This window comes from Lygodium microphyllum, chromosome 15, assembly GCF_053477565.2.
Source record: "Lygodium microphyllum isolate KBCC chromosome 15, Lygodium_microphyllum_v1.1.10, whole genome shotgun sequence".
In the NCBI taxonomy this organism is placed as follows: Eukaryota; Viridiplantae; Streptophyta; class Polypodiopsida; order Schizaeales; family Lygodiaceae; genus Lygodium; species Lygodium microphyllum.
Window position 1 is genome coordinate 61,350,126 of NC_141149.1, and position 14,782 is coordinate 61,364,907.

A 14,782-nucleotide genomic window follows, 5' to 3' on the forward strand; every position below is an offset into this window, starting at 1 on the left:
TACAGCATCATCATTATTATTGATAGATCCCTAGAATATGTTGGAATATATGAATTATACATTTTTGTCAATCAAGGGATAATAGCTGGCATACCTCTAGATATGGCTCTTGACTCTTCTAGATGGGCCTCCTCACTCCTCATCATTTGGCCTCCAGTGCCCATGCCTAGAATTATGTGGGTGCTACAGCCATAAGTCAATGTGACTCCACAATAAGGCTGCGGACCATTAAAGAAGAACAATTCTACTGCCACGCTTTCAAGGTATTGAGGACCTTGCCAAACCTCCGGCTGTAGATCATTCCACTGAAGACATGCCATTGCTAGAGAAGGGTCAGGTTATCACCCAAACCTAATCCTGCAACTCCACATTCTACTACTCTAAAACTCAGCAACCACTGGTAGGTTGATCAAAGAGATCAGGCAAGGAAGCTCGAGCTGGCTGATCATCATCGTCGCTAAGGGAGATGAGATCCTCCTCAATTGGCATCTTCCCTTTTCCAATGGCAGAGATGCACTTCCAATAGAGAGAGTGGCATCATCTTGGTCCTCTCAAATCTGCTCCTAGTGCGCCTACTGGAGCCTTTCTAAGATGCCAGGGTTGATGAGACCATGGCCTTTGTTTGAACCTGTGCAAGTTGCTCTCAAATAGAATCAACAACATCAGGTTGAGCAGTCTGACTGGCAACCAAGTGCTGGTGCTGCTCCTAAGCATTGATCATTTGCTGGCGGCAGACTTGCTCCTGTAGGGCGGCGCTCTCTTGTACTACCGCGACTTCTACGGGTGGTGCGTCTGGCTCCTATCACATGGTGGCATGACGACCAAGCCTGGGCGGCGCTCTCTTGTACTACCGCGACTTCTACGGGTAGTGCGTCTGGCTCCTATCACATGGTGGCGTGACGACCAAGCCTAGAAGCAAGGTACACCAAGTAGTGTTGGGCCAGGTCAACAAAACTCCTCAAGGAAGGTAAAATAGGGGCTAAGGTGGGTCAGGGAACACCAAGTAGTATTGGGCAACGTCCAGGTCAACAAAACTCCTCAAGGAAGGTCAAACAAGGGCTTGAACCAAGGAGTGGCCCAAGGTGGGTTAGGGTATAAGCCATAGCAATCGTGGCAACAAATGCAGTGCCCATCATTTGAGAGATAGACCCATCTCCAGTTTGCTTCACTCTGCACACAAAGTCCTTTAGCTATGCGATGATGTAGGTTTTTAAGTCCACCCCATCATAGTGCTAGCCATGTGAAGTCTGGGTCTCCATTGGTTTTCATGTTGGAAATGTAAATCAATCACTTTATGGCATTGGAGTGATAAGCATATTGTTGTGATTACTTTCTTGTATATAGAAGATCTGATTGTTGTGGATGATAATAATATGCAAGAAGTGGAGTATGTGAAGAGTTTTCTCAAGCAATAATTTGATATGAAAAATTTAGAAAATCTAGAGTACTTTTTAAGCAATGAGGTGACTAGGACATTCAAGGGAATATGGCTCTCATGAAGGCTATATCATTGGTAGGTTTTTGCAGACACACACGAAAGACATTGAGGCTCATTACCATTTCACAAGAGAGGCGATCTTGGGAGGTGACATTGATCTCACATATGTAAGCACAAAGGAGAAGGTTCACTACAAGGATATAGGGGAATAGCAACGGCCACTTGTGACGCATATCAGCGGCATCGCAAATAGTGACGGTACTCAGAGTAAAAAAAATCGACTAAAACCCAAGCACGGCATTTTGTTGCGAAGAGCGAAAGAGATCGTGCGTTTGTGAGGGAGAGGGAAGAGAGAGAAGTATTAGAGTTCAAAGAGAAAGAGGGATAAAAGCACAGGCAGGAAGGGTAGCATGCATGCTCCCTTTAGTTCATTCCATTAACACAGTGTAAAAAGTCAACTGTATACAATCCACACAACATATCAAAATGACCTAGATCTAACCATGGTTAAGTCAGTGTGACTTAACCTTATTCCACTAAAGTGGGACTATGAGCTTGAATCTCAACACTACCCCTCGAGCTCAAGTGGGGTACTTCACTCCAAGTAGTTCTTTGAAATGCACAAACTTATCTTTACCCAATGACTTGGTAAAGATATTTGCAACCTAGTCTTATGTCCTCACATGGACCAAATCAACATCACCTGCAATCACCTTTTCTATGATAAAGTGATAATGTACCTCAATGTGCTTAGTCCTAACATGATAAACAAGATTGCTGGCTAGGAGCACACTACTCATGTTGTCACAATAGAGTGTGACAGGCCTGACTTCCTACATGCCCAAATCCTCAAGAAGCTTCATGAGCCATGCTGCCTCACATGCAGCTAATGCAGCACCTCTATACTCTGCCTCAGTACTAGAGAGTGCAACTACAGGTTGTTTCTTACTACTCCAACTAACCATACTACTACCAAGGGAAAATGCATACCCACTAGTAGATCTCCTGTCATAGGTACTTCTTGCCCAGTCAGTATCTGTATATCCTATAAGCTCAAAAGGCTTACCATGCTCATAGAATAGACCATAATTTGATGTAGCCTTCACATACCTCAAGATCCTCCTCATTGCATCCAAGTGCAGCTTCATAGGCTTTTGCATGAACTGGCAAATCATTCCAACTGAATAGCTAAGATCCAGTCTAGTAATGGTAAGATAAATCAAGCTACCCACCATTTGTCTATACATAGTGACATTCTCAATCTCATGGCCAACATCTACAAGTAGCTTAACATTGTGTTCCAATGGAGTGCTCAATGCTTTGCAATCCAACATACCATACTTGGTCAACATGTCTTGTGTATATTGCTTCTGTAACAACCAAGTACCATGAGGTGTAGAGACAACCTCAATCTCAAGAAAATATTTCATTTCACCCAAATCTTTGACCTGAAATTTAGCATGTAACATTTCCTTGATCTCTCCAATTCCTGTTATATCATCACCTATAATGATCAAGTCATCCACATAGATGACTAATATCACATAACCAGCCCTTGTCTTCTTTGTGAATAGGCTATGATTAGCCTTGCCCATAGTAAAACCAAGTTTCTATAAGCATGCACTTATCTTAGCATTCCAAGCTCTAGGTGCTTGCTTCAGCCCATATAATGCTTTCTTCAATCTACACACATATGTAGGAAAATTTGGACGTACATAGCCCTTGGGCTAGTCCATGTATACTTCCTCAACCAAATCACCATTGAGAAAAGCATTCTTCACATCTATCTGATACATACTCCATCCTTTAGATGCTGCCAAAGCAATCACTATCCTCATAGTTGCCATTTTAGCAAGAGGGCTGAATGTCTCCTCATAATCAAGACCATATTTTTGTGCATACCCTTTTGCCACAAGTTTTGCCTTATATCTTCCCAATGTACCATTTGATTTGCATTTCACTTTGTATACCTATTTGGAACCAATAGAAATTTTTCCTTCGGAAAAATCAACCAAATCCCAAGTGTCATTTTCAGTCAATGCTAAATATTCCTCATCCATTGCTCTGCACCAATGATCATCCAAGATAGCTTCAGAAAACTTTGTGGGTTCCTTGAAGCTAGTGACTTTTGCCATATATGCATAGTGCCTCACTGTATAACCACTGTATGTAAGCCTATCCACAGGCTTCCTGACTCTTTCTAATCTCCTCAATTGAGGTGCAATATGAGACTCTCCTCTCTCATGAGGTGGTACATATCTATGTCTCACACTAGGAGTCTGATGGAATACCAAACTCACTATCCAAGCTGTCAGTGCCATGTGAATCATAACCACAAGTGAGTGGCCCTGTAACATCATTACGTTTTCCTTTGCCTTTATCCATAGTTCTCCCGCTCACTGACATACTCGTGTTAGTGGACAAAGATGCTAAAGTCCTCAATCTACTTGTCCAAGGACTAACTGATGTAGTAGCATCTTTAGAAGGCCCAAAAATTTATGCACTTTCATTTGCATATGCATGTACATAAGTCTCTTGACAACCATCATCGTCATTCATCAAAGTGATCTTCTTCTCATGCCATGATTTCAGCTCATCAAATACCACATCTCTTGAGACCAATGTCTCATAAGTAGAAGGATTGTAACATTTGTACACTTTCCTATCTTGTGCATACCCAATAAAGATGGCATTTTCTACCTTTGGATCAAGCTTCTTTCTCTTTTCATCTGGAACATGTACATATGCCAAGCATCCAAAAACCTTAAGATGGCTAATTTCAGGCTTTATCCCATAAAGCCTCTCATGAGGAGTTACCTCATGTATACCTATTGTTGGTGTACGATTCATGACATACACTGCAATCATTACAGCCTCTGCCCAATATGCATTTGGTAGGATTTTCTCATTCAACATGGCTCTTGCCGATTCCATGATCACCTTGTTTTTCATTTTTGCCACACCATTTTGTTGCAGTGTGTACCTGCATATCAATTGCCTTTTAATCCCATGAATTGCCAAGAAGTGATCAAAGTCTTTAGAAATATATTCTCCTCCACTATCAAATCTCAAGCATGAGATGTAGCAAGCCAATTCTTTCTCCACATGTCTCTTAAAATCCTAAAAAGAATCCATGACATCACTCTCATGCTTCAGCACATACAAACCATGTGTACCTACTATAGTCATCTATGAATGGCACATAGTAACGTGATCCCCCAAGAGATGCACTCTGTGAGGGTCCCCATACATCAAAATGTACAAGTTGTAATGGTCTAGTAGTAGTGCTTACATGCCTCATAAATGGAATCCTTGATTGCTTCCCAAATTGACAAGACTAACATACATGTCCAAATTCCACATTCTTGAACTTAAGAAGTCCAAGTACAAATTGCTTATGATGCATATTCTTCAACTTTTTAACATTTACATGATCGATCCTTTTATGACATATTTCAATGTTCCTTATTGCAGCATTGTCATGTGAGTAGATAGCAGCATTCAATGTTAAAATTTTCGTATCCAATGTAAACATCCTGCCATTTCTTTTGCCTTTAGCAATGAGTTTGCATCCTTTACCATACTCTTCAATGTAGCATCCATCTCTATTGAATCTAACTTGTAGATTCTGTTCAACCATTTATCCCATAGAAAGCAAGTTTTTGGTTATGGAGGGTACATGTAACACATCATAGAGACTCTTTTTCCAGTCACCATGCATCATCAAGGGAACAATACATGTATGCATAATGTCATGCTGTGTATCATCCCGTGTGCAAACATATCCATGAGAACCTTCCACCAATGTGTCAAACCACTCTCCATGAGGAGTCATGTGGTTAGATGTATCAAGATTGTGGGATAGAAGGAAGGAGTCTCACTTGTAGCTTTCTTGCTTGCACAATGGGAGAATACACACAAGGGTGGAGGCTGAAAACAGTTTTCCTCTTCTTAGTTGTGTAAGCCAAAAGAACTCTAGTACAAAGAAATAGAAGAACCCTATATATGGGTCTCAAACCAAACTCAACTAACTAAGGTGACATACTAACTGAGCCACGAACTAGAGTAGATAAGGATAGCTGTCATCTAGCTATTATTCATGGGCGGTGTACCAACCGCATCTGCAGCTAACAAGTCGGTGACATAAATACACAACGGTCACCCTGGTACATCACGAGTGGAGCTCAATATCTCAACACTCCCCCTCGAGCTCAATCCCAATTCCTGCACACCAAGCAGGTCTCTGAACTTGCGCAGCTTCTCTGCGCCCAATGCCTTCATAAATATGTCAGCTCCCTGATCCTCTGTGCTGACATAAACAAGATCAATAAGACCTAATAAAACCCTCTCCTACACATAATGATAATGCAACTCAATGTGCTTTCTTCTAGCATGATAGACTGGGTTATTTGCCAAGTGTATACTACTCATGTTGTCACAATAAATGACAACTGGCCCATCTGTAAGATGCATATCATAAAGTAGCTTGTGCAACCAAGCTACCTCACATGCAGCCATTGTTGTGCCCCTATACTCAGCCTCTATGCTCGACAAGGCAACTCCAAGTGACTGCAGCACTCCCAAAAGAGAACACATATCCACTCGTAGATCGTCTATCAGAAATACTACCAGCCCAATCAGCATCAGTGTATCCATGTAACTGTATCTGAACTGTAGTCTCATAAAGTAGTCCATACTGCAATGTGGACTTCACATACCTAAGTATACATCTAGCCGCATCCAAATGAAATTTCCTTGGAGCCTGCATAAACTGACTTACCAATCCAACAGCATAGCTCAAATCTGGCCTGGTAATAGTCATATAAATCAAACTTCCTACTATGCGTCTGTACATAGTAGGGTTTTCCAGAAGCTCACCTACATCTGTGCTCAGCTTCACATTCTGCTCCAAAGGAACTGAAATAGGCTTACAGCCTGTCATCCCATATTTGGACAGCATGTCCAATCCATACTGCCTCTGTAAGAGCCGTATCCCACTTGGTGATCTAATCACCTCAATGCCCAAGAAATAACGCAGCTCTCCCAAATCCTTCATCTCAAAATTCAGCTTCAATAGCATTTTCACATGAAGGATATCTTCATCACTGTCACCTGTCATAATCAAATCATCAACATAAATAACAAGTAGCATAATACCTTTCTCTGTTTTTCTCACATAAAGTGAGAAATCTGCCTTGGAAATCTGAAAGCCAATAGTGACAAGATACTGTCCTATCTTGTCAGACCATGCTCTAGGTGCTTGCTTCAAGCCATACAAGGCTTTCTTCAACCTGCAAACAAACTCAGGATGAACAGCATGCACATAACTTGGTGGCTACTCCATATAGACCTCTTCTTGCAAATCACCATGCAAGAAGGCATTCTTTACATCCATCTGATGTAAAGACCATCCCTTTGATGCAGCCATAGCAATGACTGCTCTTACGGTTGCCATCCTTACAACTCGACTGAATGTTTCTTCATAATCAATGCCATATGTTTGTGCATACCCCTTGACTACTAATCTTGCCTTGTATCTATTCACAGAACCATCTGCATTGTGTTTCACCTTATAAACCCACTTACAACTAATTGCATTCTTATCTTTAGGCAAAGGTACCAATTCCCATGTAGCATTTGCTTCCAAGGCATCCATTTCTTCATCCATGGCTTTCTCCCATTTTTCTTTTCCCATGGCTTGCTCAAAAGAAGTGGGTTCTGGTTCCTGTATCACTTTGGCCATATAGGCATAGTGAATGGCTGTAAATCCATCATATATCAGCCTATCCACAAGATACCTAGCTCTGTAGACTTGCGCAAAGTAGGTTCACTCCCAAGTGATCTCAAAACATCCCTGGTCTTCCTTACTCCAGGTGTAACAATAGAAGGAATACCCAACTCAATATCAATGCTCTGTTCTAAGCCACTGGATTCACCATCCACATAAGAGTGACCTGCATTCACATCAAACATGGGCTGATCTACCTTCTCTTTTCCTTTTCATGATACCTACATACCACTATCTGCATTGCTTTGAGAAGATTCTTTTGATCTCAATCTGCCTGTCCATGGCGAAGAATGTGAACCACTGCTAGAGGACGCTCCATGTCCACTAATATCTTGTGATTATTGTTGTGAATTCTATGTAGCATTACCATTTTGTGCATTTACATTATCAATCACATTTACTGGTTTATACCAGCTACTCATCTCATAAAAAACAACATCTCTGCTCACTGTAAACTTACGAGGCCCAAAAACTTCACTTTTCTTTTTCATAAAATACACCCAAAATTTTCTGCTATAGTCATCAATAAAAGTGACAAAATAATGAAAGCCTCTAGTAGATGCAGCTTTAGTAGTCCACACATCAGAGTGGATTAATTCCAATGGCTTCTTACTCTCTTGAACATGTCTAGGAAATGGTTTCCTTGCATGTTTTCCAAATTGACAGGCTTTATATACCTTATGCATTTCTGCAATCTTGAATTTAGACAATCCTGCAACAATATTTTGGGCTTGCATTGATTTAAGTCGTTGTACATTAACATGACCAATGCATTTATGCCAGATATCAATATATATAACTACACCGGTCCCATGTGCAAATATTGCTGCACTCAATTCAGGCATGTCTGCATCCAACGTAAACATTCTGTCCGTCTTCTTTCCTTTTGCTATCAAGCGACCTTTATTTTTCATATCCTCAACAAAGCATCCATGAGAATTAAATCTAATCTGCAAGCTCTGCTCAACCATTTGACCAACAGAAACCAGGTTCTTGGTGATATTCGGGACATGAAATACATCGGACAGGTATTTCTTTTTCCCATCCTGCATAGACAAATGAATTTTTCCAATCTGCACAGTAGGATGTGCAGTATCATCACCAGTCTCCACAAATCCTGGTTTTTCCATTTTCCTTGCATCCTACATCCATTCTGCATGACCTGTCATGTGGTTTGATGCACCTGAGTCAACATACCACACATCGTTGCTTTCTTCTGCACTTGTTACAGAATTGGTCATGTGCTGCACCATAAACAAATGCTCATTTTTTTCATCACCCTGTCTACTAGAAGATGCATAATTCCCTTGTTGCAATTTTCCATTCATGATGTCATTCTGCTTTTTATAGCAGTCTTTAGCCATATGATCCATTTTACCACAGAAGTAGCATTCAACATTGTTGTTTGCATTTGGCCTCTTTGCCATCCACCACGACCTCTTTGGCTCCCCCTGCCTCTAGAGTTACCACATCCTCCTCCATAGGACTGGTTTTCTTGAGTTTGCTGCATATTCTAATTTCTACCACGGCCTCCAGATCGGCCTCCTCTACTTCTGTCTCTACCTCTTCCAGCATTTGAGTAGAAGACAACTTCTTTTGAAGTTCCTCCTGAAGAAGATGCACCACCATTTCTCTGCTCCTCAGAAATTAGAAGAGCAATCAACTCCTCAAAATCATGAAATCTTTCACAAACGGAAATCGATGTTCGAAACTGTGCATAATCCTTTCCTATACCATTCAAGGTCACAGAAACTAAATCATCATCTTCCACTGGCAACCCAATGGAAGCAAGTGCATCTGCAATCTTCTTCACCTTCATGTGGTAGTCATTGATGCTCATACTTTCACTTTGCACATTGTGCAACTCTTGCTTGAGCTGCATTTTCCTCGCTTGCGTATTTGTGCTATACATTTTTGACAAAGTATCCCATGCCTCCTTTGGTGTAATTGCATCCTGAATATGCACAATCATAGAGTCTGAAATGCTGATAGATAGCCAGTACATAACTTTCCTGGCTCTCTCATGCCATCCTTAAAATGCCTGCATTTGCTGTTGATTGGGAACATCAGGAAGAATTGGTTCTTCTTCATTTCCTACAATGAATTCCCAATATCCTTTTCCCATAAGGAAATTCTTCATTCTAAACTTCCATGCTTGGAAGTTGTTCTTGTCAAGCTTTTCAGTGACAATCTGTGAAAGAGAATCAGAAGCCATTACAGAACACTGCAAAAAATTCTATCACCGCAAAAAACACAGCTTCAGCCTCACAAGGGCAAATCTGCAAAACTGACGAAAGTGGTATTTGAACACACAGTCACTTCCTAGTGACGATTTTTCATCAACGGGCAACAAGGATGATTCTGTAACTCCCAATGTCTCTACGCACAGGCATACGATGCAATTTCTACAGTGACTTTTCACCGACCTGTAGAACAGTGGTCGCACAGCAAAAAATAGGGTCTTTTCCTGAGTAGGCTTGCGGAAAACTTCCGCCTCCAAAACAGGCCCCGAACTGGCCTCGAATAAAAAAAACAGGGCAACCAAGGACTAAAGCCTGCTCCCGCAGCATATACTGCCCTCTTGCTACACCACGAAGGGCGTCTCAATCTGAGACAATGCACTCTTGCACTTTTCAGCTGTGCTACCTACTGCAGAGACTTGCTCCCAAACTCGAAAAATGGAAGCAACACTAGTCCTCTTACCAGAACGCCGCGAACTTAGTTTGCTTTCCTGAGCTCCTTACCACGAACCAGGCTTTGATACCATGTCAAGATTGTGGGAGAGAAGGAAGGAGTCTCACTTGTAGCTTTCTTACTTGCACAATGGGAGAATACACACAAAGGTGGCGGCTGAAAATAGTTTTCCTCTTCTTAGTTGTGTAAGCCAAAAGAACTCTAGTACAAAGAAATAGAAGAACCCTATATATGGGTCTCAAACCAAACTCAACTAACTAAGGTGGCATACTAACTAAGCCACGAACTAGAGTAGATAAGGATAGCTATCATCTAGCTATTATTCATGGGCGGTGTACCAACCCATCTGTAGCTAACAAGTCGGTGACGTAAATGCACAACGGTCACCCTGGCATATCACGAGTGGAGCTTGATATCTCAACAAGATGCCCCTGAGTAGATATACCATACATCATCTGCTTTGCCTTGTATAGGGAACCCTTTCGTCACATGTTGCATAGCAAAAAACCTGTTATACTCTTGCATACCACTAGAAGAAGCATAATTACTATGTAGCTTCCCTCTTACTCTCTCATCATTGTGCTTCTTGTAGCAATCCTTAGCTACATGCCCGTATTTGCCACAATAATGGCAATCCTTATTTGCAATCGATTGATGTCCATGACTCATTTGAGGCTATTGCCAAGTGCCTCTTCCTCTAGGTGAATAACCTCCTCTTCCATGAGCATTTGAGGCACCTCTATTTACTTGAGGCTGCCTATTTTGCCATCCAGTAGCTTGTTGTCCACGGGCTACATATGCATTTCTAACACCTCTTCCTCTAAAATTTGATATTCCTCTTCCACCTCTACCCCTTTCATTTGAGTAGAAGACATTGTCCTTGCTGTTTTTAGACCCACTGGAACTTGTATTGAGTCCAAGTTTCACTTTTTCATGCAATAGAAGTGTCACAAGTTCATCAAAGTCAAGCTACTCCTGATGCATTGATATGGAAGTATCAAACTGCTTGTATTCCTTTCCAAGTCCATGTAGGGTAGTAGCCACCAAATCATCATCCTCAACTTCAGCTCCAATTGAGCCTAGTTGTTCTGCAATGCTATGTGATTGAATTTTTACTTTAGTTGTGTTTTCTCGCATGAGTGACATGCCCACAATTATTCATCAATAAGTCCCAGGCAGCTTTTGGGAAAGAACATTTTGCAATTTGCATAGCCTTTGTGTCTGACACGCATAATGACAACCAATGCAAAACCTTGCTGGCCTTTTCCAACCATATTATGTGTGCCTTTAGTCGATCCTATGTTGGAGGTCTGTCCTCTGGTAGCTTGGGCTCATTTTCAAGACCTGTAACTAGGTCCCAATAGCCTCTTCCAATTAAAAAATTAGACATTTTGAATTTCCATCGAGCGAAATTGTTGTAGTCCAACTATCTGAGTGATAGTATCCTTCTCTCTTGTGTTTGCCATTTTCAAGGTCTTTAGCTTTGCAAAACCAGTAAAGTTTAGTTCACACCGATATCATACACTTTCAAATATGTGGCAAAGCACCAATGCTTGTCTAGCTCTTTAGGCAACAATGCCACATATGCTTGCCACAAACTGTTAACAATCAACCCCATTGCAAAAAATATAGTAAATCAACTCAAAAATCGAGTATTTAATGCTCACAACATTCAACCTTTAAAAACTAGTCAGTTTTCGAAAATGCCAGCAGGCAATGTACTCCAATACCCTATAATGCAACCAGTTTTTACAAGCAACAAACACCAAACTCAATTCAGAGATTTTCTTTTTGTCTGACTTCAATTTTCTCTGGCAGTGCAACCCTTTTTCCTAAAGCACGTCATTACCATAACCATGGTTGCTTCCATTAGAAATCATCACACATGAAGACAGTCTTGCATTTGAACATTGAGTTCCCGAACTCACTTCACAACCTTCAGCAAAAAATCTATGCAGAGATTATCCTCAAACTCACTTTGAGAAACCAAATTTTACTTGCAAGCTCAACATAAGAACATTGGGAAGGATCCCGTATGCAAGTGTAGCATAATCAAAAGCCTCTAGTCATTTGAGGATCTTCTATTGGAGTTTTGTGCTATGATGTGGGGTTTCATAGAAGTTGATTGTTGTCTTTGCACAGCTCTCAGAACTCCTGACCAGTCACTGCATTTTATCACAATACATCATAAATGGTCATTTGAGTAAGCATTGAAATCAACTCTGCAATTGATCCACCCAGCTGCTTAGCTGAAATGTTGTAGTCTGCAACCACGCTGAATCACTGACATAGAATCAAGTACATTTCTCGCTAGAGTCGGTGATTTTCAAGCTTGGTTTCTCTTTACACATCTACCAAGTAGCAACTACCCATTCTATTTTCAACTGATGCAAGCTGAAGCTCTCAAGGCAAGGATTGGCTACAACTTTAGATTGGCATACTATCTTGCAATGGCTCTATCTCGATGCTTGATCGAATAAGTGACCACGTTATGCCTCTTTCCTCAATACACGTATTTCCACGCTTATTTATGGCAAATTGAATACATCCTCTTTTATATGGTTGCTGCATGGGACCTTAATACAAGACAAGCCTTTTCATTGACACATCTCTGTCTAGCCAAAGGTCTTCTACAACAATGAGCGGCATATAGCTGCACGATGAACTTCATGCCTGCCTCAACAAAAAAGAAGGCCTCTGATAATCCGCGCAGTGCCTTACTGGGGGAATGAAACGAACCTAAATTGATAAACTCTACAAGCTGATTATTAGCTCACACAAAAGAGTGATTACACAAAGAGACGGGCATGCTTCCTTGTCCTTGCTGCTGCTGCTGCAGCTGAGGCTGCCGCCATCGCCAACTTTAAGCAACTACTCACGTGCTAAAGCCAGATTAAGCTGACTGTTTGGAATCTGGATCAATCTGCGTATGCATCCGATAGGTCAGCTCCATGCAGGCCCGTCGGCAGCAAATCTTGTCATGCTTTGAGAAGGAAGCCAAGTTCTTCAATCCCAAGGCTCTTGATACTCTTCTTCTTCAGAAATGGTGGGTGAACATGGCAAAGACTTAGCATGGACATATAAGGAGAACCATATTGGCCAGCCAAACAGACTCTGATACCATATTAGAGTTCAGAGAGAAAGAGGGACAAAAGCATAGGCATGAAGGGTAGCAAACATGCTCCCTTTAGTTCATTCCATCAACACAATGTAAAAAGTCAAACAAAGTTTGATACCATATTAGAGTTTAGAGAGAAAGAGGGACAAAAGCACAGGCAAGAAGGGTAGCAAACATGCTCCCTTTAGTTCGTTCCATCAACAAAGTGTAAAAAGTCAACTGTATACAATACACACAAAAGATCAAAATGACCTAGTTCTAACCATGGTTAAGTTAGTGTGACTTGAACTTATTCCACTAAAGTAGGACTATGAACTTGAATCTCAACAAGAAGGAGAGCTTCTAACCACCGCTGCCACTGCTGGCGAAGAAGAGAAGGAAGTGCGCAAAGGGCAAAGAGGGACCGTCATGAAGAGGAGTCACGAAAAGGAGATGAATAATCCATCCTCGGGCCTTTGCAGTGAGTATATTGTTCCCTCTAAAAGGTGAGAAGGATCAAAGCTTGCTTGGAAGTGAGCTATGGCGGAGAGCAAGAGTAAGAAGAAAGAGAGACACAAATGGGAACTCCAACAGTCACAATGTGTGACTGGGCCTTTCTTTATTCAAATTGTTACCAAAAGAATAAAGAATAAAGTGACAGACGAAAGATCCTAAGAGTGTCAAATGCATTTTCCTTGGCTATGGAGATGCCTGCGAGATGGGTTACCTCCTTTGGGATCCGCAAACGCGGAAAGTCATCTCTGCAGCCATGATGTAGTCTTCCATGAAGACAATATGCATAGGCAACCTGAGAGGGTGATAGAAATACACATGGTTATATTCCAAGAGGAGTCATGTGCTCCTACACAGCCAGTTGGATAGCCTATAGCAGTAGTTGGTACACATGGCCAGGGTGTTGGACCACCGATCCTAGATCTTGTCATGAGACGGCGGTCTACTAGAGATAGACATCCACCTGATAGATTTGAGCCCTCGATGCATTATGTCTTGGTTACATATGCAGGATAGCCTCTCACCTATGATGAGGTTGTGCGTAGGGGTGACAGTCACTCATGGGAGAGGGCTATAGAATGTGTGATAGACTCTTTGCATAAGAATATGACTTGGGATTTGGTTGCATTGCCTCAGAGCAAGAAGGCTTTGCCATGCAAATGGGTATACAAGCTCAAAAGTCCCCCTGGAAACCCCAAGACGACTTATAAGGCAAGACTTGTCGCTAAGGGTTTCAAACCGGAGCATGGAGTTGACTTTGATAAGTCTTTTCTCATCTGGTCAAGATGACCACCCTATGCTTGGTTTTGGCCTTAGTCTCACAGCTTGACTAGGACATGTATCAAATGGATGTTAAGACTGCATTCTTGCATGGGGATTTTCATGATGAGATATACATGGAGCAGCCTAAGGGCTTTGCAAAACCTGGCCAAGAGCACCTAGTGTGCAAGTTGAAGAAAAGTCTTTATGGCTTGAAGGAGGCACCTAGGGAGTCACATCATAAGTTTGATGCCTTTATGTAGTCATAGGGCTACAGCAGGAGTGCTATGGATCCGTGTCTTTACACAGAGAAAGTTCGTGATGGCTCCTTGTTTATTTTGGTACTTTATGTGGATGATATGCTGATAGCATGGAAAGCTCGTAATGAGCTATATGCTCTTGAATCTCAGCTCAAGAAGAGCTTTAAGATTAAGGATTTGGGACAGGCCTCTCACATTCTTGGTATGCGCATTAAGCGCAACATGCATCAGGA